Raw genomic sequence first — 26,331 nt, forward strand, 5'->3', positions numbered from 1 at the left:
GTGAACGGAGTAATGCAAAAATTTTCATACTAAAGAGACATCAGATCTATTTAGTTGCAAAGTACTCCTTGACAACTAAATATCTTTCTGTCCAAGAAAATTATATTTTATTTTTGATATTACACCTTCTTCTTTTCTGTTACATATACTCCTTACAGAAAGGAAAGAAAAAAATCCTGCTACATCTAATAATTCCTACTAATTAAAAAGAATGTCACCCAGGAATGTGGCAAGCAATTAACAGCTTAGACACTACATCAGAGACTTCTGAGTTTTTTTGATACAGCTTTCTCATGATTTTGGTCTGAGTTGATTCTTACTATTATAACCTAGTACATAGGAAAGTCACAAAGTTTGTTCAGCTGGTGAAATTAAAAAACACAAATCAAAACAGTCATGAGAAAAATATCCAGATTCTGCAGAAAGATGTAGGTTTGTATATTTTATTTTTTCTGTTCCACTTAGCAATGATTTGTCTATCTGCAGGAATACAATCGTGTCAGTGGAAAATATATCTATCAACTAAATTAATCAACTCACATAATCACCTAACAGTTCTTACTAGAGATTACACACTGCAATCTAGTACTTATTGTTGCTGTATCTAACAAGTTACTACAATTAAACTGTGAAAAATAACTTTCTTTCCTTTCACATTTTTGACTGAAGAAGCATTACAAAAAATCTCAGTAATAAAACTAATTGTTTATTAGTGACACAGGAGGGCCAGAAATAAATCGAGTATTATGAAGTTCTGTGCAGAGGCACATATACATAAACCACTTTGCTACCTTCTGTGATTTCAGCTTCTCCAAAAGAAGTAACACCAGCATCAATCAAAGAATAATGAAGAAACATGTCTTTGTAAAACAAAACAAACAAAAAACAATTATGAAGAATTTTAAAACCAAGATCAATATCCAGCACTGTACACAAATAAATTGTGTTTTCTGTTGCTTAGTAGCCAGCATCTCTGCCTGCTGGCTAAAAGTAACGAATAATACTTTAAAAAAATTAATAATATTTGTTTTATAATATTAGTATTTAACTATGGTGTAGATATTGCACTATTATCTACATGACTTAGGAAAAAAAACTAATCTAGCAGCTTCTTTAGAAGTAAAGCCTATGATATATCATGTTCTCATAATAATGATTTCCCATGTACATATAATTTGTTATAATTTGGCCTATATTCACTGGAGTTCTTTGAGCTCTACTAGTTTATAAGCCAGGGATATTTACAAACACAGAAGCATATAAGTATAATATACATCCCTCATCCTTTCTTAAGGAGGAGGGAAATGAGTAACTGAACACCTAAGCTTCAACGTGCTTTTTTTGTTCTGCTTATGGCTGTTTCTGTGCAACTATCAAGATAGAAGCAAGTCCAAGAAATTTGCATCACACAGAGAAATAAAGCAATATTTCGATAGTCATCAGATTCCTTGGGAATTAACTCAGAGACTTTGATGCAAACTGCACTTCTGTATGCTCTCTTCTACAGATAAGCCTTATATTTTCTGTGAAGAAATCTACTGAAGAACTTCCATCAGTGAAACTATCAAGCACTGAGACTTCAGATAGCCTTTTAGACATCTGGGCCCAGGCCAGAGAGTCTTGAAGATAAGAGTGGAGACTGCAGTTAAGCCTAATTTTCTGAAAAGCCAATGTAAGCCAGGCTCATGTGTTCCTGGTGGTCTGAGCTGCTGCAACCTTTTGTACCAGATAACTGTCTCTAGCTGGAAAGAGCTTAATGCTCAGGTATACTGTGCTCCTGTCATCCAAGGGAGAAGAAGAAATGCAAGAATAACTACATACAGTGCCACATCCAGCAGGATGAGGTCAAATTCAGAGATGGAGTTTTATTTACCAGATGACACTCAGTAGCAGCTTTACTGTCAACAGAGAATACAGAAGTACTCCTAAATTATGGAATGTATTGATGAAAAAACAATATGTAACTTTCACCAGAAGGTCCTACTTCCAGAAGGCCTTGACACTTTGCTCTGTCTGCCTCATTTAGGTTCAGTTTCAAAACAACTATTCTTTATTTCTGTGCTGTTTTTTGCAATCACTTGCCACTACAGTGAAACTGGAATGGTTACAGTCCTCAAAGGACAAAAGGATATGTATGTGATCTGCATATTTCTCAAGCATACCATCCGACCTGCTCACACAGTAGCTGAATATAGATGCCAAAAAGAGTTAGCAATAAAACTGATTCTTGAGAGACACTGGAATGAAGAACAGAAAGGCAGTCTGCCCTGACTGCTGGTTGGATGTGCTTGTCTGGGAATAATGCCAACCATTTTAGTGTATTACTTTGGATCCTGCTACCTCTCTCAAGCAAGGAAGTACTATCTCATGATCAACTGTGTTAAATGATTCAGATATGTCTAAAGTGATGAGAATAGATGTCTGTACTGTCTCCACTGACAGGAGCCGGTTACATATGCCACTAAAACCATTTCAAGTCCTGCTTTAAATTCAGATTGTGCTGGATCTAGAATTTTATCTTAATTTAGTTAATGCAGTTGGCCTTTGGCTAGCTTCTCTATGAGCCTGCAAAGAGTTTCACAATTATTCTGTGTCTGTATGTGGGGACAGACAAAGAAAGACGATTACAGTTTGCTCTAGGGTGAAATGTGGAACCTCTTATAGAGCACATGGAAATGCTACACAAAGACTTGGGCCAGGAAATGAATAGCTAATCCAACTGAAGCTACAGGGGGAGTGACATGGATGTGAGACATAATTATTCAAACTGGAATTTGCTTAGGACACTGAGGTTAACGCCTCTCCTCTAAAAAATTGTGTCAAGGCTACAGCTAACAGGACTTCAGTTCATTTGAAAAGCAACAAATCCAATTGCAAAATTCTTTTTTTCCCACAAGGGACAAAGGGTTTGGCATAATAGAGTGAGAAAGAGCTATCTTCTGAATCATCCTTAGCGCTTCTTTCAACATTTGGATTCACACTGCAGGTATCCATTTCCAGTAATAATACTCCCCATTATAACTCAGTTTGATAGGTGAAAAGAAACAGTATAAAGAAGTGTAGCTACAGTGACCATGAGTCAAACACTTGAGTAATTTAACATTGCCAACTAAATAACAAACAAAGTAACAACACATAGCAATCTAAACACTGGAGAATTTGTATACTGGAAAATTTTTAGGTCGTTACTTTCAATTTAAATAAGAGTAGGTGTACTAGGAAGTAGGTGAATGAAGGTTATTAAACCACATCTATATATGTGTGCACTCACACATATAAAAGAATCAATTTCATGATGTTCAAAGCTGTACAAAAACTACTACGACTTTGTGGGATTTTGCTGATCTTTCAAGAATGACACATCAATTTGTTAAAAGGAAGAAAAATGGATTCAAAACCCACAATGTTTTAAAAGCAATTCCTTTCAGAGCTCTACTTTTTTGATAAATTAACTGTGATCAGCAATGAAGAAATCCATTTTCTTTTCTATCTAAGCTTCAAGTAATGATATATTATAATAATAAAAAATAATGCATATAAGCAGTTTATGTCAACGCCTAAATTTTTAGAAGTAGCCTCTAATTTTCAATTACTTGGGTTTTGTAATTGATTTTCACATTAATGATTTTCAGAGATGTCAATTGCCTACAAGTCCAGTGGCATTTCAGTTATGCAATAAAATAATTTTGACAAGAAGTCTGGTAGGTGTCTGTTTCATTGTGTCCCTGAAGCCTGACTGAGCAACTTGGTGCAACGTGAACTTGTGTCCTATCACCACAACTTCTTTCCTGACCCATTGAAAGAAACAGCTCCTCACAATAATCACTGCTGAAAATCAGACCATGGGCATCAATCAGTGGGCATCCACCACCTGAAGCATTCCAAGAAAGCACATTTTAGAACCCTGATCATATTTCTACATAATCAGGCAATTATGCCATTACTTACAACCTGTAATCTTAAAGACCCTCCTCCAGGGGTTTCATTTCATAGAGCAAGTTAACGACCCATTGCAAAGCACCTCCTTATAATACAATTCCAAACTTCATTTTCACACCTTGATTATGACTGGCATTTTCTTGTTTCACCTCCAGGAAGGTGCTGAGTCATTAGGAGCACAGGATATGTGAGCAGAAGTTTTAATACTAATAAAGCCAGGATAAACACCATCTTCCAAAGAGTTCTTGAACTTCGACACTACATAAGAACATACTACCATTATCTGTAGCAGAAAAATCTTTGAGCAACTAGTTTTTGTGCAACACAAAGGCAAAACTTGTTTAAAATGCATTGTAAGACCAGTTACTACTGAGGATCATAAATTTGTCTTCTGGGTTTGAACCACTGATGGCATACTATCAAAAAAAAAAATCTACTTTGAACTCACTTAACTGTAGTACCAATGTAAAGTAGTATTTCCAAGTTCTCATTTTACTGACTACAACACGATTTGTCCTCCCCCAAATTGCAAAGAAGTGTTTTGATGAAAAAATTGTGAAGTCAGAATACAGTCAAATGGATTTCTAGCACCAATCATGCAGAACTTACAGATTCTAAAATGTTAACAAATGCAACATTCATTTAAAAGTAAACAAACCAGGGATAAGTCTTTGCTCACCTTCTAAATTTACACTGTCCAGTGAAACAACACTTACTCTATGCTTTATCAGTCTTGACATCGATATTAAAACAGATATTACAAAGTGCCATAATTGTTTATACATCCCTTCCAGTAATTTCAATGTGAACAGTGTCCTCCTTGTTTCTCTACTCTACACACAGCGATTTCATCATCTCCAGTTCACGTATCAATTACCAGACTTGTGCAATCTAAACAAATTTTCTTCTTTTCTATGTCCAGCCTCTCTTAAGCAATAAAAAATACTACCATCAAATTACAGGTGAAATGTTTCTGAGAAACCAGAGAACATAAAAAAATATATTTTCCTAATTAAGAAGGTAGGAGTGGAAGGGTACTTTGGGATCACTGTGTCCAATCACCTGCCATCTAAGTCAACCATGTGATATCATTCCTTCCAAAAGAATATTCACACACTATCTTAAATCAGATTATGTCTCCCACTACTTCCATCAAAAGGCTGATTCAGAATCTCACTTGTCTGATGGATAGAAAAGTTAAAATTTCCAGCCTAAATATCTCATGGTACAAAGCCAACCATTTGTTTTCACATCTGTACTAGACATTTCATTAGGTTGGAATGTCACTCCTGATTATTACCCAACATTCAATCACAGTGTATTTCTGAACACTAGTGAAATATGAGGCAGTGTGGACTCTCTCTGTGATTCCTGTTGAATCTCTATCAGGTGAAATAAAGGCAACAGAAGAAGAAAATTAGGCAGTATACATAAACATAGCTCTGTGGACTAAAGAAAAGGATATTCCTAAAGACATGGAAGGAGTACAGTAAACTCAACAGTTAAAGAAGGGACCTGACTCTCCTGTTTCACAGTTTATGGCATAGTGCTGGAACAGCATTTCTGAGTCACAGCACCCTATTTTAACAGAAGGCTTAGCTTGTTCTTTTCTCAAAAAAAAAAAACCAAACAAACAAAAAAAAAAAAACAACCAAAAACATGAGCACTGGCACACTCACCTCAGGACAGGTTTTCTGGCTCTCAAACCCACGTAGCTAAGCAGTGCCAAATTAAAGGCAGACAAAAGAAGCTATGTGTTCAGCTAAGCAGGTCCAACAGCTTTCCTTCCAGCATGTTTCTCCTCAAACCTTCTGAATCACCTGATTTTCTAGAAGCAGAGGGTGAAATTTCATACCCTTATTGATCCCCCCCTAATAAGGGGCTACTGATAAAATATTCTGGTTCTCCTTACTGCTTGAAACTATGCTACTCCATCATTTCCTTTACATGAGATCTTTGGAACAAGACCTGAGAGTAAGAGGAAACTGTTCTCTTGCCTCCTTCCCATTGAAGTCATGAGTAGTACTGCAGAACCCAGCACTGAGCACATAGGCATCTTCCAGCACTTTGTTTCTTTTTCAACTGTGAAACAAAGCTGATTATCACTCCTTAATGTAGTGTTAAACTACCTATTTCTCCATGCTCAACAAGATGATCACAGCGCAGATGCAATAAAAAGAGGGTCAGGGCTGATGAAGTCCACGTTGAATTCATACTGAAGAATAAGTTATGTTTTACAAGTGGTCACTCTTGGACTTTTCAGAAGGAAATAAATTTGTCAAACCCCAAAATATAAAAATTACTTCACACTTGTTAGAAAGAAAAACAATTTTTTTAACTAAATCTAAACTATAGATGGTTTCATTTTTAAAAACTGATCTGAAGTTCATTGTCATTAATCATGCAGCCATTACCAAGCTTCTGCTTTCAAAGTGATTTTTTTTAAGATCAGTTTAAGACAAGAAAGCAATAACAACAATACAGCACCTAATGTCACAAAAGTGAAGAATTTGCTTTCAACTCTTACAGGAGTCTAAGCCTCATCTGTTTCATTTTTCATCACAGTTAATCTCTACAGATATTACACTATATTAAATCTGTACCACAGCCATATATATCTTCAGTTCTTCTGTTATGTGTATGTTCATGACAAAAACAAACAAAAAAGACCCCAAAACAAATTCCCCAAGATGTCTCATATGAAGAGGATATGTGAAGAGATTTCTTTTAATTCATAACTAGTTACCAAAACCTAACTATTCCTAGGTTTAGCAGTATTAGATCTACCTGGTTATTTTTTAATTCATAAACTCCAACAAAAAAAAATTAATCATTTTACCCACTGTAACACTTGTTACAATATTACTTTCTTTTTTCCCTTCATATCCCTCCCAAAAATGGAATTAATAATACAATTAGTGTTGAACACCTAAAAGATTAATTTCCCAAAAGGTTAAAATGTATTTTAGAACTACATTTTCAGCTGTTCCTAGTATGAAATTACACTTGAGACAATTCAATGCAATAATCTATAAATCAGTGTAACAGTTCCGTGGCCATATTTTCCAACACTGGCTTGCATTTCAGTGAAATCTGGAGGCAACAGAAACTGAGAGCTATAGAATACAATAAAAAATTAGTATTCTAACTCAAAATGGATGCAAGCAACAAGCAACAACAACAAAAAAAATTAAAAACAACAAAAAACCAAAATCCTCAGAGAATTCCCTTAGGCAAAAGAGAAATAATAATGTGTAACACAAGCTTCTCTGAGATTTTTAATATTTCGTGTATGTGCAAATAATAATTACTGATGTCTACGAAGTCATTAATAATATTGTCAAAGAAAAATATTGTTTGTAGTTGAACAGATTTTTCTTGAAAAAAATTTAAAAAATTTATCACCTACTCATTTCAAGGTTAACAGGATAATGCAAATTCATATGGATCCCTGATGATCAAGGTAGGATTAACATATTTTCACCTTCTCTAATAGAACTGCTTTGGTACAAAATACATTGTTCTGCACTGTCATGATGTATGGCTCATATTTAGAAATCTGACAGTTTAGGAGTGCATTATGGCATTCCATTAAACTGAATACATTTTTGTGCTGCACAGGAAAAGATAAAGAGGCCACAATTCCTGTCTTCTTTGTAAAGAATAATGGCTTTTCTCACTACTGTAGTGAAAATTTTAGAAAATGTGGTATTTAGTGGACTGCAAAATTCTCTGTGTCTCAAAAACCATGAGGATAACTCTTTATTTTGTATAAATACTAATTTTTTTACAAGAACACAAACCATATTAATTGACAGAGATGTCAGCTAAAACCCCCATTTACAACTGCTGTAACAGTAATTCTGAAAACCTTTGGAATTCACCCTGTAAATGGACTGTGATGTTTCATCTTCTGAGCGATATTCATGACTTCCTTAGTTCTGAAACTCCAGAAACACTGGTGATGCACGCTTATTTCACTAAACAATGCTGTCACTGTCATAAGAAAGAAGGGAAAGAAAAGAGGACTAGAAAATCATGTTAAACTTCAGGTTAAAACAGATTATGTGCAAGGACACCTTATTCCCATGGTGACAGGACAGTGCTAACTTGTCTACAATACCCTGAAATGTAGACAAGGTGTTAAAGAGATTTATCTATCCTTCAGGTATTTGGGGTTGTACCACTACAAATCCAGCTATATCATAAATGCTATTAGCCCACTGCTCAAATGCAAAACATTGCCTCAACAAGTATCTAGAGAATGCTTTAAAAACAATTTGTAAGTTGACTTTCTTCCTTCAGCAGTATGGACTTTACCTCCCCTTCAGCCTTTTACCTAAAGTTTTCAAAATCAAGATTAATAAAGAAACAACTTCCAGAAGATCCCTGTTATCCCTAGTGAGAATCATAATTTAGTTGATCATTAAGAAAAGCAAAATTTTTGCGCATGGCCAGAAGAGGGGAATATACCATTGGGTGGGAGTCCTTCCATCACAGAACTCAAAAAGGTAGAAGTCCCAAAGCTTCAGCTGAGTATTTGAGTTTCATTCTTCCCCTTATGGCTGAGTCAACAAAATGCAATTTGGAGCAAGAAGGTGGCAAAACAACCACAGCTTCACACAGCAAATGTGTGAGGAAGAATGGTGGCTTTGAGAACGTGCTGAAAGAGGACACAGGAGGCTGAGGCTTAATGCTTCTGCCTTTGCTCACCCCTCAGCTGGAGATGTGGGAAACTGTCCTCTGTGTTTGTACCTAAAATTTACTCTGTGATTATCCCCTAATATTAGTGGTTTGGATTTGCTGACTATTCATGACTTTACCTATATTTCAAAAAAACCCCAAAAATAACAAAATTGATCCCCAAAGTTTAGTATCCTCTGCTGTTCTTTCCACCTACTTTTGTGTGATCATAGAGACAATCAGGTTTAAAACTGCCTGTCCTGCAGCCATTGGAACAGAAGCTTATACCCATATGCTGAACAAATTCTTGAGCTTTAAGGGTGTTACAATGTGGCAGAAAGGTGACATCTAAGCTTTATAACACTTCCAATTTAAAACAAACCCAAGATCTTTCCACATGAAAGATACAAGAGCAATGGTGCTGTCTTCATAAAATTATTTCTCTCATTTGGAGTAGCGGGGTGAGAAAAAACATTAGCCATGAAAATGCAGTTTAACGCGACCAATCTTGTATTTTAGAGTACTGGGTGAACAGCTTATTAACTGCAACAAGGTCCAGATCTTCCCAGGTGCAATTAGGGAATGAAGGAATGCATCAGTGCTACAGTTTAAAAACTGCTGTATTAAAGACCTGGTTTTATCCAATGGAAGACTTTCCTTGAACACTGCAAAAAGATTCACAAGGGTCAGGTTGACAAGAAAAGTCACAATTATTAGTTATTAAAAGCAAAGTTCCAGAAATAAACTCTTTCAGAGAGCTTACAATCTCAGGACTTTTTTTTTTTTTTAAATAAGTAAATGTTTTATTAAAATATCCTTAAGGGTTTACTCTGCTATCTGCTCTGTCTGTCTAAAAGCTTCAAGATTCCTGGTGAGATTTGTTTCTTTCTTTTGCACAACTCACAGCTACCCAGTCCATCCAACAGAGCTGCAGGAGATGCAAGCTTTCTGAAAAAGCTGGTGACACACTGGACTAGTCCTGTTTAAAATTTCTCTTTAAAATGTACAAGGATTTAGATATAGAGGCATGAAAAAGTCTGTTTAGGGAGGTTTAGAAGAATTCCAGCCAAAAAGAATTTGGCCATTACTGAACAAAAAACACCAGTACTTCTAGATTAACATGAAAACAAGGGTTTAATTCTATTTTTCATTTTAACAAGAAAAGGATAAAACCCCCAAAAAACCCAAATCATGGAAGATAGACAACTTTAACCTATCTTCGTATTTGTAAAGCCACTAGCAAAACAGTATCTGAACGCCTCACAGTCATTAATGGATTTTTCCTCACAATGCTTCTTTGATGCAAAGAAGTTCTATTATCCTTATTCTTCTCGTGAAGAACAGTGTCATGGAGAGATTAAGTCATTTATCCAAAGTAACACAAGATGCCTATGGGAATGACTATGTAATTTATCACGGATCTCAAGAGCCGCAGTCCACTGCCTGAACCAGTAGACCATTCTCTTCTTAACAGACAAGAGCTGTTGTACAGTACCTTAAATGACCTTTCAAAAAGGCTATTTGGTGCATGGCTTTTGCTCTACCACCATTCTGAAGAAAGCTTTTAAAACAACATACTTTGAGAGAGCTTAATTAAGAACCCTGTATCTTGTCTCAACACCAGCTGTGAAACTTGGGTTTCACAGACCAAATATTACAGATCTCTTGGAAGTCAGCAGCAAAGTTAAAGCTCAGCATCTTGGCAGCTGGAAAAGATCCTTCATGCTCTGCAAATGACCATACTTTATTCAAGTCTTTTAAAGGTTTTTTCCAAGGCTTTTTATATTCCTGTGACTGAAAAGAACTACTTATACTCACAATATATGTCTGACTATATGGCAGGAGCCATTGGGTAACTACCAAAATATGTTCTTTCCCAGTGCACTGAAGAGCTCTGTTTATCATTTGGTAATGCTGCTTAAAACAAAAAGGCAGTCAATTGTTTTCTATTTATATTCAACAAATGGTTTCGGTTTGAATGTAATTCAAACTCCAGGAGCACCCATGAGACTGGAAGTCTAAAACACTGGGTCACTATCTGCCTCTGATACTGAGGCAGATACTGATACACAAATTAATTAAAATATGCTATTTAAAGAAAAAAACTACTTAAGTTTTGTCTTTATCCAAAGAGCAAGTACAATTCACATAAGCAACCTAAAATTCTCAAGCCACTATGTTCACCTGAAGGGATCATGACCAGGAGAGAAAAGTTTACTGGGTCATGCTCCTTTAATCTTACCGTCTCTTTTGAGTGACTGCCAAAACCTCTGCTTATGATGAAGTTTATGAAGAAGAAAATGAACTGAGATCATAATTTAAATTCCACACAGATCACAAACAACTTTCATATGGTAACAATTTTTGGTCACTGGTTTCCAGAATTTGAATTGGTGACCTAAAGGTGAAAAATTCTGCATTCCAATATCAATCTCCATGCTGTTTATTGTTCCAATTTTCTGAAGTTCAAAGTGGTAGAAGTGAGAGTTACATGGTTAAACACCGTTGTCTCCACTTTAGAACCACTTCAATATTTTCAGATTTTTTCCCTTAAAATAATTCTAAGCATAAACCACAATTATACTAAATTTTCTAGTGTATGAAGAACTTTTGATTTTTAAAAAAGAACCTCCATTAAATAAGAAAATAATCTGCCACATAATAAAATTATGATATTTAAGATGTCCTGTTATGAAAAAAAACTGTGTTACAAGTTCAATTGTGCCTTTATAAAGTTGTCCGCTTCTTTCAAGGGCTTTTAGTTATAAGCATCATACAGATTGCTTTGGCTAACTTAAAAATTATAAAAACAAAAAAAATCCTATGATTTTAAGATTTCATAATTTCCCTCACAAATCCTCATATTTTATTAATTCTTTTTTTATTTTTTTTTCCTAATCCATCCATCCAGTTCTGTTCTGTACTTAAAACATGAAACTTAACTAACACATTACTTTATCAGCTTCAGTGATCAACTGAACAAATTTATTTCCAGGAAATGGACTTGTGAAAATTCTCAAGGAATTCTCAGCTGCCTCTGAAGATTTTTCTGTCAAAATATTTGAAAAAAAAAAAATTATTTTTTTTCATTAGGGAATGGGAAAGAAACTGAGAGGAAACAGAGACGGAAAAAAACACTTTCAGAAAAATTAGACAGGAATTTCCAAAACACTCAGTGTGTCTAAACTGTAGGCAAAGAAATGAAAGATTTGCACCATGAAATTATTTATTTTTAACCAGTGAGGCATTTTTTTCTGTTTCCTAAATACCATAGCTGTTCACCAGTTTTGTAATGAGACAGACATAAGAAAAAAGAACAGCCTCACCTATAAATTTATGGCCATGCTATTTAATCTTCTGTTTTAATAGTACATTTTTAAAGGTTTATCTTTTACCCACATAGCAATGAAACACAAATCTGAACACAATTTGAAATCCTTACTCTGATATTGGGAGGGGGACTTCTAATTTATCCTGCAAACGCACCAGTTCTACAAAGTAACTCCTTGGCATACAGAGCTCATACTGTGAGAGTTATACATTATTCAAGAGAAAAAAAAATTATTATTTTTGGTACCTAGTTTCACAACCTGGTAACTATTTCTTAGAGACTGATTTACTTTTATGATCTGTGTTTTTAATTATTTTTTTTATCAGCCACCATTTTCTACCATTGCCCTTTCCTACTTTACATTATGCAAATCTCAACTATGTCAACAAAAGCAACTAGACCACAACATCTGTACAAACCCATTAAGCTAAGAGGAAAAAAAAAAAAAAAAGACAAAAAAAAAGAAAGGACCCAAAATTTGTTTCATGGCCTATTTGGTTTAACAACAGACCCAATGCCCATTCAAGCACATATAATTCAGAAGGCCTGCCTGCCAGCAATAAAGACTGAAATTGGATACTTTGTGAGATTAATTACCTAGATAGGGCATGATAATGCTAGTCAAATGGGAAGGTAATTAAAGTGCACCTTCCATGAAAATTATTCATTGCTGATGGATCAGGTGACAGATAAATCAAAAGGCACTTAAAAAAGCTACAGGTTAACTTTGTGGAAGGCCGTTCCTCCCTGGAAGTCCCTGCAACCATGCTCCTATTGTAAGACAAAAGGAGGGTGAGGTGGCCTCCGAGAAAGAGGAGCCCAGGGAAAAGTTACCAGCATTGTGCCTGCACACAAAGGGGCAGCTAGAGTGGAACCAGCCGGCCGGCAGCCTTCAGATTCCTGGATCTCTCTGCTTGCACGCTGTAAAGGGCTATTGCACCATGAAAGGCAGCAAGTGATGAATTAATAAGTTGACTGGTCCCCCGGGTGCAATCCTTACAGGCGGAGGACATGCCACGGTAATCAAACGGGGCTATAAATTGTGTACATTGAATGGCACAGAACGCATCTCACTTCATCACCGCTAAGTCAAGACTTCCTGAATTTGTCATTAACTCTTTGGCTTCAATATATTTATTTAAACAGTAAAAGTAAGAGAAAGAGCTTACAATAACAAAAGGGCAACTGATACTACCCAGCGGGATATACAGTCTAATGGAGATCACTGACTTTTACTTTCTAGCTACATGGGTCAAAATCCACTCCTTTTACACCAAAGCTCCCCCTGAGATGCACCAATCTGAGTTCAAAACATTACACTACATGCACTTCTGAACACAGAAAAAATCCCCAAAACCACAGGACCGAGTTATTTTTTACAGCTAGTTTATGCAAATTCCTGAGTATTTATTCCATATTTGAAGAAAATGGAGTGTTTACAGGGGTAAGCATTTCCCAAATCCCACATTTTTACAGAAAATTTCTAAACAACCTTATATTATATGTAACATCTGAGATTATTAAAATATATCAAAAAGGACCAATGTATGAAAACAGTTCAATAATGACCACTTTCTCTTTATGTTGGTTTTTGGGGTTTTTTTGGTTTTTTTTTTAATGTGTGCTAGGTTGTGATACTGAATAATACTGGCTGTTCAGAGGTAGTTCAATAGAAAGCAATTTTGTGCCACCCTATTTGTCCTTAGTATTCATTTTAAATGGCTTAGATACCTATAAGAGTTAAAGAGAATCTTACCACTGACTCTGAATCAAAGCATAAATAGGTAAGAGAACATTTTCTAGAAACTCTTTACTAAATTTCTTCTATCAAAAATATACTTGAGGTTTTCCCACATTTTCAAACAACAGTTCTGTGTGTTTTATCAATAGCTTCAAAACTAATTTACACATTCCCTGAATATTTTTACCTTCCCTAGGCTTCATAGTGAGTACAGGAAAGGAAGATTTAAGTCAGTATTGAAACATAATGCAAATTTAAAAACAGGAACTACAAACTGAAGTACTTTCTGTGGATCCAATAGAAAGCATAACCTTTTTCAAAAGAGAATTTATGAAACAAGCTATGATTGTTCCCAGGAGTGTTCTACATTCACAGAAATTTATATGACCGTGTGACCAAGACAGGCATAGTACCAGCTTACCAACTTCACTGCAGTTGGCAGCTGTGGTACTTCCTCCAGAAAAGGAGCTGTGCTGATTTTATGAATAGGTTTATCACTTTGAGATTGTCTCATTACAATATTTTGCAAGAAGTCAAATTTTATAGACCTCCTGATCTATAAATTTACCTCAGGAGACTTGGCAAACTTAATCTAGTAAAGTAAATGGCACTAGAGTTGAGAATGGAGTATGAACACATGCTTGTTCATACTGTTACTTTGTTAGCATGCTTAGCTAGTTGGGTATAATTCTGGCAATCTCAGCCTGGGAACACTGTTTTGAGAGACACAATAAGTGAATTTTGTAAGTATGAGCCCTGACATGCCAGGAAGAGAGGGTGAATCCTGATCTCTTTCGAGCAGGCTTAGCTTTGGTAAACAGGGAACACCCATTAGTTTCTTTAAGAGTCCCAATGCCTGTAGCTGGTATTCCAGAGGAGTTTGAGCTATCAGTTTAGATCTACAGACTGCTAAATGAGATGGGACATGTCTGCCTGAGAGATCACCACCAACCTCTCAGTATAGGTCTGAAAGGCAGTCTCTTTGGCGTACAGAATTAACTCTCCAAAGTTTTGTGAATGTGACAATACTCTGAGAACTTGGGGTACCTGCTAGGGAAAACATTGAGAAACAGCTCCCAAGAGTTCAGTGAAGGAGTTCACTTTCTCTACTTACTGCTCATTGAAGGTTATGTGACTGAAGCTGTTCTGTGCCACTGCATGGCTGATCAAATTCATTTTTATAGGGAAGGTTGTAACACTGATGGGTGACCATCACTGCATTATTGTAGGCAAAATAAGCTGAAAGGCACCTGCTGCCATCCTAATGGGGACTCTTAACTAGCATTATAATAAAAATAAATCATAGAACAAGTATTTTACATTTTTAAAACATTTTTAACATTAAAGCTATAAACTGCAATTAAGTGAAATATCCCTATTTTCAGGACACACCTGTATATGAATATCCTCACTAAGCACCTTGGTTAATTCAGTCCTTGGTAAACAGCTTCAAAGAGTCATAATAACACGAATTACTAATAAGACAAGGAAATTATTTTCTAGAGTTTTAAAATCCCACAGACAAACTATTTTAAAATTTGCTTGCTTGCTTGCTTAGTATTCTCTTGAAAATAAATAAAATCATGTAAATATTTAATGCTAACATTGTGGCAGAAATTAACATTTGTGTATGTGGGGTGTGGGAGGAAGAGGGCATTGAAGTCATCAACTTTTGCCAGTTAATTTAGGTGGCTAAATAGGGAAGGTAATCTAACGCTTCCTCTGTAATTAAGGACAAGTCAATGCACAATTCTTAAACTTGGCTTCTGTTCCAAATCACTCCCTAAAGAAACCTATCAATCTCCACTGACTACAACAATGTAAATATCCACCAAAGATTTAAATGCTAATGTTTAATGCCAACATCAAAGAGGAGAATGCTTAGCCCTAAAATATTTCACGCGATTAACTCTACACAATATAAAGTGCAATGACACTTTTCCCTCTTCATTACCAGTTAAGCTGCAATAGAAAAAATTAGAACTAAGGGTGAAATTTTGATCTCAGCTACGCAAGGGAATATTTGGAATAATTCCACAGGAGGTCCACAGAGACACATCATTACTGTATTGGCTCTGAAATATTAGCACCCAATTTCTCATTTCACAGCCATGATTAGAGGCTGTATGAACTTAAATAGATTCTTTAGAGAAATAAATGGCATTTCTCCACATAAGCATCAGGGTTTGCTAGCTTTGAATTTGCTTTGCTGACTCAGCCACTACTGCCTGATAGGAGTTTGGATATTATGGAAAACTATGAGCTCTCCATGATGCATTAGGAAATGGGATTCTCAAAAAAAAAGAAACGTTTACGTGACAGACAGAAAAGGTCAAAAGGAGAGATGGCAAATAGATCCATCAGCAGACATGAGATGGCAGATACAGAAACAGAAGGCCCATACACGCATATGAGAGAGAACACCAGATTCAATGGTTAATTTTGTACAAGCTGCTGAAATGCAGATACGAGTTTAGGAGGGCTCATGCAAAGCCAAAGCTAAGAACCACAGTGACAGGACCTCATCCCTAATCTTAAACCTACTTAAGAGGAAGCAAGATCTATCTGAAAAATTATGAAAAATATACTAAAAAGTTAGAAGAAAGAGTGATTAAAAGGAGATCGAGCTACATGTAGGTGTGTGTATGTTTGCATGTACACGTGTGTATCTGTCTCTCACTCTCCTTTTCTTATACAGCAGAAACAAGATGGAAGTAAGATATGAAACATCCCATTCTGCACTTCTAAGATTTCCTGCAATAACACTAGAAAAATTCAAGCAGTTCTGTGAATATTTTGTCTTAAGGTTTTCTGTGTTTTTGCACATGTGGATTCTCTTGTGTCTGACACCATTTACCTCATTCAGTAAGGAATGAGGTCTTTATTGGCCCATTGATGACAGGTAAGATCTGAAGACCTCTTCTTATCTGTCAAACATAGTTGAAAATGGTCAAAAACCATTGACAGAGGATAAAGGAGCTGAAGGAAAATTTTCCAAAGAGATGTGTACTTAGCATGCTCACAAAGCCTTAGATGTTTAGAAATCTGAGCTAGAAATGACCTCTTCTTAATTAGCATTAATATTAAAAATGGTCTGAGTCACACAGCTTTTGACACTTGCTGTGAAAATTTAAATGTACAAATGAAAAGCAGCAAGTCAGGGAGTTGAACTACAGCTATCACTACAGTCTTATTTATTTTGTAGGCTGCCAACAAATATAAACTACCTTATGGAAACATAAAAAGCAGCTTGTTATAAGCTCGAATTGAGGACATTTATATTGGTCCCACAGTAAGAAGATTTCTGTGTCATTACCATGAGCATGATTTAGTTGTATTATGTTCACATGTAGACACCATTATGTAACACTTAGCTCAGACAAATGGCTCTGTTCTTGATCTTTCTTATTCTACTGTAGTTAATGACCAAATATTGTTAAAAATTGGGACACTAATTATCTGATGTCGACATGTTATGGATAATTAAGAATTGCTCACTCTGAAGCCATGCTAATTGTTTTTCACATGTCTCCTTCTCTCGTCCTTGTGTCCTCAACAAGGCAAGCAGCTACAGGTTTATACGTACATCTCTGTCACGTACTTTGTCACAGAACATACATCATCCTTTCTGGCTCATCCCCGATTAATTTTGCTGGCTTGCAGCAATTACCTCTCCCTTTGTGACTGACCTCCTGGTAAATGGAGTGCATGATCACTGGGCAATTTTTTCCTGCGTATTTTACCACTGAATTGATCCTTGTTGGCTGACCACAATAGGATACACTAAATTTAAGTCATAAAATAGTTGAAGTTGAGAGGAAGTGGCAATTGTGTTTCAGCAATTGTAGCTGACAGCTGTAAAAATCAGATCTTGATAATGTTCTCTCATTTACCCTATTACTTGGATCAGTTGGTTAAAGCTGTTAATGATCCTCTTGGATCAATGTCGTTTGCTTGTAGCTATAATTTACTGCATTGTTGGATTAGTACAGATGTTTTCATAGATAGCTCTGCATCATTCCACCAGATTGCTGTCTGCATCAAATTTGCTTCCATTCATCACTAACGAAGCAAAGAAAAAGATAATCAGCATCTCCTATCTTAACAGTAACTATTGAACTTTGGATAACACTTTTATTGTTGTCAATTTCCAGCCTTCAACCATGGCTTCCTCAGTAAATTGCCCTGAGAGTTCTCTCTAGAAATAGAACCAATTAGATATTTTGACTGTCACAGGGAATGACTACAGAAATGCTTAACTGTACAAAACAATACATTCACTAAAGAGTAGTAGATAAAACTGTTCACTTAGGAACATGCCCTATGGAGTCAGGGCTGGTTCTATCACATACAAAGCAGAGGAAACTACATAGGGCAGCGACGTGTTGAAGTTGGCAAAAATTGTCCAGGCTATTAATTACTGAGACTATTCCAGCACCTGAAAAATCTGCTGACACCCATGGGTTGTCATAGTGGGTAAGTCAGCAATGGTGTATTAAGGGAGATGTCTCCCTTTCCTATTACCCCACTACCATTAGAAAGATCATACCCATCTCTTAACAGAATTTGTCTCTCTTCAAGCTTTCCTGCCAGAGGTGAACCATTTATTCTTTGGCCATTAATACTCCCTAAACTGCCAGAAGGCCATGAGCCAGAAGAGGAAGACTTGTATTTTTCCACTGAGGGCCCATTTAGCCAAATCTGGTTTTCCTTCTAAAAAAAGAAGGCTTATTGGCACATGCAACAAATATAAAATACATAACTGAATAAAATATTATGTGCTCCAAAAGAGAAGCAGAACAGTCTCTGACTATATTTCTAAAGAGAATACACATGAAAAAAAGGAAACTGGAAATACACTGTTTTAAATTTCTGGACAATTCTATATGGCATCATTTAAGCTTAATGAAGAAACTTCTTTAGCTCTCCCTATACAAGCTACCTTCTCTCTTCTGAAGATTTCCACAGGAGTCATTACAGTAGGTTGGCTCCATGCCATGCTGTCATCAAATGCTTCACTATATAGAGATGTTACAGTCTAAGAATTTTTCAATTCACTACATTCAACCTTAATTAGGATTTCACATTTGGTAGCACTTATACACTTGCAATAGTGCCTTTCAACAGTGATGTTCATTTCTCATTGAAAAAGCATCTGAGCACTTAAAAGGTTTTGTTTGTTTTAATGACAATGGCACTTTAATTCTTCAAAAGGTCTGAAACAAATAACACTGAGTTCAGAGTTCCTACTGATGATGTCCTGCACTTATTTATATCTTAATCCAGTTACCATAATACTGCTCACAAGAAGCAGTAAAAGGAAGATCTGGGGATGTTGTTCTGTTGTGAAAATCAAAGGTCTGTGAAGTTGCACATTCTTCACACATAAGTTAATTAGCTGCTCTGGAATGTGTATCACCAAGTATAAATATATGAAGCGATTTCTTGTCTTTGTAGTGCAGCTATCCTGGAAGTCTTTGACACTAGCTGGGTTGTCACAGAACTATGTATTAAAGTTCCCAAAAAGTATAAAAAAGTGCAAAGAGTGTCTACACTGTTAAAAAGAACTTGTTGACATGAGAAAAAAAACTAACTATGGATGAAGGGAAGAAGAAGGGATTTTGGAGGGTTTAAAAATTCACCCAGCAGGTGTCACAAGTAGAGCTCTTTAATCTTAAAAACCTTTCAAAGATTGGTCATAGACAGTGTGATATTAATACTTGCTTTTTTAGATCAGGGTTAATTTTTCATTACTGTTTTTATGAACACAATTGGTTGAACTCATAAATATTGAGGAGATAGCTGGTCCATGTTTTTAAAATAAAAAAGGGGGCTTCTAGTCCTTTGTGCAACATCAGTAAAGTAATCCCTCCTTTCCACAGAGAAATTGTACTTTATGTTGCTCATTTTCTTCCTCAAGTACATAGTTTTTTATTGTGCAGCTGGTGAAATTATTCTTGAGTAGTGTACATTAGACCATGGTGACATAACCTGCTTTTTCAATAGCTCAGTGCACAGGAAAGTCAATAGCCCTGCGGCTGTCATGCTTCTCTGAGCAGGTTGCCACCAAACATTCAACATACATAGCTTAATCAGACCATTTCTAATTTGGAGCTCTGTTCTGTGAAGCTGAAGCTTTACTTTATCTTTGTGTAGTTACACTACAGTGTAGCTTCCCATTCTTTTCACTTCTAACTATTGTAAAATTCATGTAAACCTTATAGAAAAAAATTAGTTTCTTAGCAAAAATTATTACATCTCTTCCAAAAAAGCTTTTATGATAGAGCTGGACAGGCAAGACTTCTGATATCCATTTAAAAAAAAAAACCAACAAAAAAACCCAAAAAAACCCCAAAAAAACCCCAAAAAAAACCCAAAACAACAACAACATATTTTTAGTATGCTATACAAAAAATTCCAATTACATTCAGTCACAAACTGACGTGGAAAAACCTGACATAGTCAGACTCAAAATGTGATATGAAGTTAAAGTTTCCTTTCAGGATGACAGAGAGCCCATTGCATTTGTTCCTGTGTGTTCTGATAGAGCATAAGGTTCAAATCCTGCTCCTATTGAAGTCAATGACAAAGCTTCCATTGACTTCAGTGGTGCAGGATCAGACCCTAAGCAACACAGCTAGCATCTGCTTGCTTTTTTATCTCTCTTATCTTTCAGTAAAAAATATTGGAACAAATTAGAACTAAATAGTAGGAAAAAAAAATTAATATCAATTCATTTTCTTATAAAATGCACTGCTTGTCATTGCAAATTTTTTGTGAATATACATGTTCTGTGTATGTATAGAAGGTATTTTCAAAACTCCCAAATATATGTGCCATATCATATTATATACTAGACAGATGTTTCCTTCTTTGTGAAACTCCTGAAGAAAAATCTAACTTTTAATAATCTATAATAATGCCCCAAACTTGCAATTCTGTAGTATCTCTGTAACCTTGTGGATGTCACAATATTAAATATGACCTGATATAATCAGGGAATGAACAAACTGCTTTCCTTGATCTGATGGTATTTGCTATACAGAGACTGGATTCTTATCAAGTTTTTATCCATCAGTTTAATTCAGGTATAAACTCAGTTATCGCCTCCTGTAAAAAAAATCTGTGATATTAGTTCAGGGTAATGTGATTGCAGATCAATAGGCAGCCTTAGCTCCACAGAAATAGCCTCATCCATTCTTTTAATGTACTGAAAAGACATCTAAAAAAGTAAAAGAATAATAACTATCATATGCAACTAATTTCTACTCTTTTTTTCCCTTTATAGTTGATGACCATGAAATGCAGAACACTTACACTGCTATGCTTTCTGCCTACTGGTCTAGGAAAAAAAATTTAAAATATTAAAATATATCTTAAATATTATTAAGAATAAGCACAGACATCCATACAGCTCCCATTAAAAAAATAAGCAAAAAAGGTAACCCAAATGCAGTCATAATCACATATATGTTTCTAAAAACCTCAGTTCAATGAAAGCACTTAGTGAATATTACATTCGAAAAGTGACTTTTTGTAAAATAATTCCCACAGCTCAACAAGTGAAACACTTTTGGTAAAAAGAAAACATTACTTTTTATAATCTGAATTCTTTTTACATGAGGAATTGCTTTTAAAAAATATATACTGATGATGTAGCCATATTAATGTGTGAAAACAGCTGGACGTTAGGAGATGAAGCATAGCTCGAAAAGTAAAATCATTAGCAGGAAATAGCCAAGGGAACCTATAGCTAAATTAAGTCCACTGAAATGGGAAAACATTGAAGAAATGCTAAGTTGAACTCTAAAACTATTTGTAATAAGCTGTCATGTAGCACCAGAAGTGAACATTGGATGGAAGATGTAGATGAAGGTAGATTAAAACAACTTGATGGCACTATGGGAAGAAACCAACATGGCCTGGTGAAAGGCGGGAAGTGAGAATAGGACTAGAACACTGAGGTCATAGTGACTGGGAAAGCTGCAGGCACCAATCTTCTTGATTGCTGCCTCTGCTGGGGGACAGTTCATTGCTGAAGAAAAGTCAGGCTTAAGTGAGACTGACAGGAACAGGAAACAAATAGATGGTCAGTAGTGCAGAGGCTATGAAAGAAGAGACTTTAAAAAATGAGTAGGGTTAATTGAGAGCTGGGAAAAAGAGTAACGAAACAAAGAAAAGAAAAATTATAAGGAGCAAGAATGAAAGGAGAATGTAACATGACAGAATGTGAAGTGTCTCTCTTACTTAGTGAGACTTCAGAATTACCTAAGAAAGGCAGAACCCATCCCATATATTTGCATTTATGCATTCAGCCATTTCTTCTTGTCATGTAAATCAACGGTGCTGCTGATAATAGTCATGATTTTATACCATGCAATATTTTTTTCAGTTCAAGTTGCTGGGTTAATGCCAATTTGACAAATTCAGCTTCCTTTTTTTTAAACTTTAACTGTGAAATTTGGAATGTGCTTCTTTTGTAGGAAAAGGTCTTAAAACTGAACTCTAAGAAGTAAAAATGGAATAGCAGCAAATCAACATATACAAAGGACATTGTTACTAAAAAACAATGTTTTTCAAGAGTAAGCCTTGATTATGGAACTGGATAAGGGTTTTTTAACCACTTGAGGTTGTCAGCATTAAGTGCATCTGAAGGCACAGCATGACCTAAGAGTGCTGTGGGGCACCTTTCTCCTGCTGTGAAGAAGCAGCAAGCATTAGCAAGTGCGCCCTTCCCAAGAGCCATGAGTACATTTCGGGACAGGTATTGGCATTACATTTTAACTTCTGTTTGTCTTACTTAGTTACGGTAATGAGGCATGATGAGGGTCCCCTTGGATGTGATTTTTTTCTTTTCAATTACTATAAAGACAATTTAAACTGGCTCAGGACACATACTTGAATTTTCTCAAACCCTGATAAATTTTGGTATTCATTCGAAATAACCTAAGTTTTATCAAGGCCAGGGTAGGTTGGGTGTATATAACTTTTCCAGACATGAGGCCATTGTTAATCCAGAAACATCCCAGGGGAAAGGATGCAGAAAGACAGTTTTAATAACACACTACCTTTGCAAAAATGTCAACAGAAAAACTATAAAATTGTCATTGAAGCATATTTTGTAAAGTGAAAATGCATGAATGCCAAAATACAATGAATATTCATCTGCAGTGAAACCTACCCAATTTCCATTCTGGGTGTTGTATGGAAAAAAATGTAAAATTTGGTAAGGAATTTGATGGATCCAAAGGAACTACCAGTACAACCGAAAGGGGAATATCTTATCAGGGAAGTGGTCAATTTTATCTTTGTTAAAACCCATTCTTGCAAAGGTAGGGCTTGTCAGCTGTTTGCCAGGTGCAGCTCTTTGTTTGTTAATTGTAACTAGAGCTTAGCCACATTCAAATCTGAATTCTACAAGGATGCAGGCGTTCTCATAGATCAGCTTGCAGTACTGGGATGACATCCTGTATTCTTTATATGATGCAGGATAGGCAAGATATGAAACAAAGATGGTTTACTCCTGGGGGACTTTGTGTACTTAATCTTGTCAAAAAAAAAGAAAACAAAGCAAAACCAAAAGCCTCATGGTTCTTGGCTGAAGCATAAAAATAAACCACATGACAATTGATAGCCTAGTCACAAAGTCTTTTTAAAACAAGGAATGAACAGCAATGTGTCATACGTGTATATATAAAAATATATATTTAAGTGATGTGAAATGATACCTACCCACTTGCAGTCATTTTATTGTATTTTTTTTTTAAACACAAATATAAATAGGTTTTTATCACCACCTGGCTCTTTTATGTGGCATGCTCTCTTTGTCTCATCAGAAGCTTGTTATATGTGGGCGAAGAAACGCTGAATGTATTCTATAACCCCATTCTTTTATCAATAATTTCCTGTTATCATTACACAATGATTTGAATTTTGGGACTATGGACACAAAGGAGCAATTCAATTAAACCAAAACTACAAAGGGAAAATCTCATTGCAATCCTCTGTGCAACTGGTGAACCCAGTAATTATATATAGCCACCTATTGTGTTAGCATAATAACATGTGAAGAAGGTTTAGTTAGACACATTTACACACATAAAAAGCAATATGGGCACAGAAAAAAGTCAGTTTTTCCAGAAGTACAGAACAGTCACACAGGAACAAATGAGAGCTGCATGAATCCTAGTTTACTTGGCTATAAATAAATCCAACATTTTCTTTCTCTCTATAGTAAAATAAAAGAGAAACACAGAAGCATAACAGTTTCCTTTGAGCAACCAGTCTCTTTCTGTTCAATTATAGTCATCAATCTGTTCCACCTAAAATATTTTCCTCCTTGAGAAACCAAAGAAATCAGTATTAGGATCCAAAACATGCTGTTGCAAAAATAATGTAGAAAAGGTCTTTTTCTAAATGCATTTGTTCTGAATGTCTGTATTTTCTTTAACAAAAATTTTGTGATTCTGTGAAAAAAAAAAAAAAGCTGCATTATGTGGCACTTCTAATCAGAAAATCTTGAAAAGCTTAGTAAGGAAAAATGAAGGTTACCTTCATTTTACAGAGAAAACTGCAACAAAAAAAGCTTAAAGCCATTTTTTCTTCCAAAATCTGTCCCCCACGTATATTCATTTTAGATGCCAAATTGGAAGCCTCTAAATCTTTATATTCAGAAGTGCTAAACAGGCAAAGCTTCAGTCATACCCTTTCTCTAAACAGTGTCAAATCCTGGGAAATGCTGGTCTGTGTGTAATCCCACAGGAAACTAGAGAGTAGGGAAGGAACAGAGTCATGGTCTTACATTGAAGAAATGCTATGTTTTGAAGAAATGCTAAGAAATGCTTGTCTGGGATGTTGAAGATTTTTGATTACATCTTTAGTAAAGTCTAGATGCTGCCTCAAATATATATGCAAGCTATAGTTTCACTAACACCTCTGGGCTTGATTTGAGGATCATTTCATAAAATCACATGGCTTGTGTTACATTTAAGACAGAACAGGATAACCATATTATAGCTTCTGGCCTAATAAAAGCCTTCTAAATCCTTGACTATGACAACACAAAATGATGAACAATAATGAGCTGTCTAGGAGAAAATACAACAAACTTTTGATAAAGGCTTTTTCATCTTCTTGAGATGTGGTACTAGCCACTAAATTGCACTGGTTCTTCCTTTACCCTGTGTGCCACTGAACCATCAAAGCACATAAAGTAAAGCCAATTTGATTCAGCTAAATAGGAAAAAGTCCAAATCCCCTTCTTCATGTGATAGTTCTGTACAGTCATCTACAGAGAGCAGAACACTGTCCACCTGTGCATGTTTGGAGAATTATTTTGAAGATGAAAAATCATGGTGCCAAAATAATATCATCTGTGGTACAAAAATAGTCTCAGAGTAAGTTTTCTATGCTGAAAATCTCATCATAAACTTCAAGAACTGAATGAACACAGAGACCAATCCTTTCAGCCACAGAGATGGCTCCAAAATAAGGTAAAATGTGCTCTTGGAATCCATAAAAGCACTACAGGGAGATTAAATACACCAGCCAAACTTCAACAAACATATCAACTATCCTAAATTTGGGGGGAAGGAAGGAAGGTTTTGAACTAAATCTCTTGTCCCTTTTTTTTTTTTTTTGAGATTATTATCTTTAAAGTACAAAATAATTACAGTTTTTATTGTTTGTTTACCCTGTTTGGTGAGTTTGTTCTCCATTGAACACATTACTTTAGGGGATCATTTCTACTGCACTAAAAAAAACAAATCCATGATTCACAGTCATTGAAATTTCCTCCAAGACATAAGTATGAAATATCCTTTAAAATATTAGTCAGCTGTTCTTACAGGAAGTAAGAACATTAGATATTCAGTTTATATCTTCTTTTACTATTAAAAGTAATAGTAAAAATACTATTTAATATTCCTTTGAAAGCCACATCTTGCAAACAATATTTTGTTTAAGATTGTTAAAATTACAAAAAGTTAGCTTTACTATCCTCTCTTTAGGAACACAGCATACTATTGTCTGTAATTTTATCAAAAAGCAACTGGCCAGTTCAGAAACCTAAATCTGAAAATTCTTTTTTTTTTTTTTTGTTCAGCTGCAGAACTGAAACCCTTTTTTTCCCTGGGGTGATATGCTGGTTTGATTTTATTTCCCCTGACATTTCACCTGTCAGATTATGATAAATAGAAGAAACAAAGAATAATCATCACATTCTCATTGCATCTCATAATCAAATATCTGGAAATATAAGATAAATCAGAAATATTGTCCTGAGGGCAAACATTAACACCGAAAACACCATCAGAAATCCAAATCATCTTCCAGTGACCCAGGAGTCCCATACATGTTTTAAAAATTCAAAAAGGAAGTCTGCATAGATCTCTCACATACATTTTTTTTATCTTCAAATACTAGGGAATTAACCATAATGAAGTGAAAACAAAATAAAAGAAAAAGTTCCTAGGTTTAAAAACTCTATTTAATCACAAAGCTGCATGTCTTCTTTAAGTCTTCTGTGAATGCTTTCTGAAAGCAATCCTGAGGCCAAGAAACAGTACAGGTTATCCTGAAATAGTATAAGCTCAAATTAAATAGCTGGCAGGACGAAAAGATTAATGAGCCAAAGCAC

At 35.5% G+C, this 26,331-nt stretch overlaps 1 protein-coding gene across 4 annotated transcripts in view; it reads right to left on the bottom strand.

Annotated features, from left to right (window-relative positions):
• The window catches only part of EPHA7 (EPH receptor A7), a 163,035-nt gene that overhangs the window by 80,441 nt on the left and 56,263 nt on the right, over window positions 1-26,331 (bottom strand). The gene's annotated exons all lie outside the window — the stretch shown is intronic.

This window comes from Molothrus aeneus, chromosome 3 (assembly GCF_037042795.1).
Source record: "Molothrus aeneus isolate 106 chromosome 3, BPBGC_Maene_1.0, whole genome shotgun sequence".
Lineage (NCBI taxonomy): Eukaryota > Metazoa > Chordata > Aves > Passeriformes > Icteridae > Molothrus > Molothrus aeneus.